The sequence below is a fragment of the Phascolarctos cinereus genome, unplaced genomic scaffold, assembly GCF_003287225.1.
Source record: "Phascolarctos cinereus isolate Bilbo 61053 unplaced genomic scaffold, phaCin_HiC Scaffold_2;HRSCAF=192, whole genome shotgun sequence".
Classification (NCBI taxonomy): domain Eukaryota; kingdom Metazoa; phylum Chordata; class Mammalia; order Diprotodontia; family Phascolarctidae; genus Phascolarctos; species Phascolarctos cinereus.
The window spans coordinates 201,436,933-201,441,645 of NW_027555625.1; the positions used below are offsets into that span (position 1 = coordinate 201,436,933).

The 4,713-nt window shown below is 39.5% G+C and overlaps 1 pseudogene; it reads right to left on the reverse strand.

The window, feature by feature from the left end:
* Nucleotides 1–3,462: 3,462 nt before the first annotated feature.
* LOC110212659 (myosin light polypeptide 6 pseudogene) lies at nt 3,463–4,066 on the reverse strand (annotated as a pseudogene).
* Nucleotides 4,067–4,713: the final 647 nt, after the last annotated feature.

The following is a 4,713-nucleotide window of genomic DNA, read 5'->3' on the forward strand; positions in this document are numbered from 1 at the left end:
AGCATAGGAAGGGGCCAGGTTAAAAGGAGCTTTAAATACCTAACAGAGGCATTTTTATTTGATCTGGGGTAGCAGGGAGCACTTGGAGTTCATTGAGCGGAAGAGTGACATAGTCAGATATATGCTTTAGAAAAATCACCTTGAGGCTAGTGGTACAGTGGATAGAGCACTGGCCCTGGAGTCAGGAGGACCTGAGTTCAGATCCAAACTCCAATACTTGACACTTACTAACTGTGTGTGACCCCAGGCAAGTCACTTAACCCTGATTGCCTCAGAAAAAAAAATCACCTTGAGAGATTAGATGTGAATGCTTTAGAGTGGAAAGAGACTTGAGGGAGATAGATAAGTTAGAAGACTACTATAATACACCAGGTGAGAGGTGATGAAAGCCTGTAATAGTAGTAGCCATGTGACTAGAGAGAAGGGGACATACACAAGAGATGTCATGGTGTAAACGACATTTGGTAACAACGTGGGATGAGGGTGAGGAATCAAAGATGATGCCAAGGTTGCAGGCCTGGGTGATTAGGATAATGGTGGTACCCTTGAGAGTATTAGGGAAGTTGGGAAAATTGGAGGGTTGGGGAGGGGACAGGAAGATAAATTCTGTTTTGGACATTATAAGTTTGAGATGCCAATGGGGCATCCAGGATGAGATGTCTCACAGTCAGGGATAGCATGGGACTAGAACTCAGGAGAGAGACTAGGGCTGGCTGTATCAATCTGTGAATTATCTGCTGAGAGATGATCATTGAATGCATGGGAGTTGGTGAGATCACCAAGTGAGATAGTAAAGGGCAAAAAGAGAAGAGGGCATAGCATAAAACCTTAGAGGATGCCCACAGTTAGTGCGCATGACATGGATCAAGGATGAACAAAGGAAATTGAGGAGCGGTCAGACATATAGAAGGAGAATCAGGAGAGATGAGTTTTAGACACTGAGGGAATATCCAAGAGAAGGGGCTGATAATGTGAAAGACAGCAATCAGTTCAAGAAGGATGAGAATTGAGAAAAGGCCACTAGATTTGGTAATTAAGAGATTATTGGCAATTTTGGAGAGGGAAGTTTCAGTTGAATGATGAGTCAGAAGTCAGACTGCCCAGGTCTCAGAAGAAAGCAAGAAGAGAGTAAATAGAGTTCCTTGCATGTAGCAAATGTTCAATAAATGTTTGTGGATAGCCAGATGACAAAGTGGACAGAGTGCTAGACCTGGAGACCTGCTAGACTTGCTAGAGCTCAGGAAGACTTGAGTTCAAATCCAGATTCAATCACTTACTAGGTGTGGGATCCTAGGCAAGTTACTTAACCTTGGCCTGCCTCAGTTTCTTCATCTGTAAAAGAGGGATAATAATATCACCTACTTCCCATGGTTGTTGTGAAGATAAAATGAGATGATATTTGTAAAGTGCCTTGAAAACCTTAAAGTTTTATATAAATGCTAGCTATTATGTTAATGAATATGAAGACATAAATTATGTCTAAGATCCTTTCCCAACACTTTCTTTTTAATTTAAGCTTTCCTCTGTAGATTTTCCTGAATATCAGCCCTCGGCTTCTTGTTGATCATATCTACCAGCATTATCATAATTCTCAAATCTCATTTAATAAATAGTCTTCCTTCTGTAATGAGGGCCTAAAATAGGTCTTGGCATACAGTAGATGCCTAAAGAATGCTTGTCGTTTGACTGACTGATTACAAGGTTTGTGTCCCAGGGGAACTTACAGGCAGGCTGCGTCCCACAGAAGTGACAGCACATCAGAAAGTCTAACATCAACATTGATACATGTATCATTCTTCTTTATATTCTCAGTGCTTAACACGGAGCCTGGCATAGAGTAGGTACTTAGTAAATATTACTTTATTGACTGACTGTGAAATACTTAGGTAAGTAAGATGCAAGGAATGTGGAGTGTGAAATCTTGGAGACAGAGACTTGGAGGGCAAAGCATATCTCAGCAATGTAGGGTCAGAGACAAGGGTTGTCAGAGCCAGCGCTGAATGGCTTCACAAGCCGATTGTTAAGCATCCAATGTGAGCATTAGAAATCAGCAATGACTACATATTATATACATATATGTATATACACACACATACGCATATGTATATATATACATATATACATATACACACACTGTATATACACATATATATAAATAGATCTGATCATCTTTATAGATGCTTTATGGATATTCTTTGTTGTTGTTTAATTATTTTTTCAGTCATGTCCAAATCTTCGTGACCCCATTTGGGGTTTTCTTCTTCTTTTTTGGGGGGGAAGGGCTAGGCAATGGGGTTAAGTGATTTGCCCAGGGTCACACAGCTAGCAAGTGTCAAGTGTTTGGTCTGAGGCTGGATGTGAACTCAGGTCCTCCTGACGTTAGGACTGGCGCTCTATCCACTGTGCCACCTAGCTGCCCCCAACCATTTGGGGTTTTCTTAGCAAAGATACCGGAGTAGTTTGTTATTTCCTTCTCCAGCTCATTTTACAGAAGAGGAAACTGAGGCAAACAGGGTTAAGTGACTTACCCAGGGTCACACAGCTAGCAAATGTCTGAGGCTGGATTTGAACTCAGGAAGAGGAGTCAGAGGCAAAGGTTGTTGGGGCCAGCTTGGAATGGCTTCATGAGCAGATTTGTTAAATATTCAGTGTAAGCATTTGCACCTTAGAAATCAGCAAAGGCTACGTATCAGGGCTTAATTTGTTGTTTTGTTGATTGTCTAGATTTAAAATGATGGAGAGAATGTTAATACTGCAGATTAAACTTAAAAGTGTTTATACATACTTCCCCTACCCCCCAAATCAGTTGTTAAACATTTACCAACACGCTTTTGGAAAGGTTAGTCTTAATAAGTGGATTTTTCAGACCATGAATGGAGTGGGATAGTTAGTGGTCTAGATTCAGGATAAGTAGAAGACAGTTTAAGGCCTCTAAGAGCTTCCATTGTATGATTTGCAAGAGGCTCACTTTCACCCAAAGCAGCTCAGAAGCTTCAAGAGAAGGGATCATCTAAAAAAGCTTACTTTTTTTTAAAATTATTCTTAGTCATTTTGGATGTATACTTTTGGGATAATATTAATTTGACCAGTATTTCACCTTCCTGTTTTGGTTAACTCAGATGTTTTATAGATGGTAAATGCATTTTTAAAATGAATTAGGCCAGTTGGAATCTCTAAAAATAGTTATAGGGTTTCAAATTTATGAGACCTTAGAGTTAATTTAATCTTAATCCTCTCATTTTTCAGATGAAGAAACCGAGGCCTAGAGAGTGAGAAATGTAACATAAAAAATAGGTAGCAAGCAGAACAAGAATTTGAACCCAGTTCCTTCCAACTCCAAATCTAATCTTCATTCTCTTTGCCCTGTTTCTACGTTTATAAGATTTTTAAATTAAGGATGGTAAAACAATGTTTACACTTTTGCTAACAAAGCGAATTTTTTTTTAGGAGCAGATAGCAAATTTATGTGGTGAAAGCAGATAGCAAATAGGCCAAAGAGGACATGTGGTGGGGGTTGGAAGTAAGGATGTTGGTAACCCTGAAAATGTAGTTAGTTTCTTCAGAGGCAGGAGGACAGTTTTCACATTGAGAAAGTGAAAGGGCTCTTTGTGGAAAGGGGAGTTGTTCTCTGCCATTCAGCACCGTCCTGACTAGCTCTTCATAGGTGATACAACTGCTGCTGGACTCATGCCCTGCCACCAACACTTCTACATCTTCCTCTGTCATCTCACCCAGAGTGATGAGGACGTATCGTGTTTCAGCCCCCATGACTGTGCCTTCCTTATCAAATACCGAAAGCCCTTCTACATAGTCTTCATATGTGCTCTGGTCCTTGGCCTGTAGCACTGGCAAAAAGTATCAAAAGTCCAGCACCTTCACATTCATCTCATCACTCTTGGAATTCCCTAAGACCTTGAGCACCTCAGCATTGGGAGAATTCTGGCCCAGGGCTCACATCACATTCCCACACTGGCTGTATAAGATTTTTCCATCCCCTGTTCAATTAAACAACTAGAAAACCTCCTTGAACTGTATGTACTGTGTGATCCTCCGTGAAATCACACATCTTGGCAGTGTGGCTCTCTAGTATTGCTGCTGCTATACATCAAAGTGAATTTTTAAAACTACCATTTTGTTATGCTAACAGACCAGAATAAGGAAAGTTATTATTTAAATAAACAGATAATATCATAAAAACAAAAAAAAGATAAAAAGAGCTCTTTGCAAACCTGAAAGTACTTTATGTCTGCTTTTATTCATATTATCATATCATTCTTCTCCTCTCTTTCAATGGAGGTCAGAAACAATCCTGGGATAAGCACTTTGCTGTTATTATGATTTTAAACTTAATGTTGCACAGAATATTGCAAAGGTGAATAAAATAACCACTTTTTGTAAGAATAAAAGTATTAGGATGTAAGTTCATTCTTGGTATTGTAAGCTTACTGTCAATACAACTTTGTTAACACACAGAACAATAGGGATGATATATACTTCATCCCATTCCCACATGATTTTTTTCCCCTTACATGATTCTGATCTCCTCTGCCAGGTCTCCATATTTTGAAAGGATTTCATTCCATGTAGCTTGGAAATTGTAAGTATTTGGTATGGCACTGTCTAGCAAAAATGTTGTTCTTAAGTTTTTATGGACTTGGCATTATATCTGAGCAATTGTGGGTTATAATATTGTCTGGGATGATGGGCTGGTTC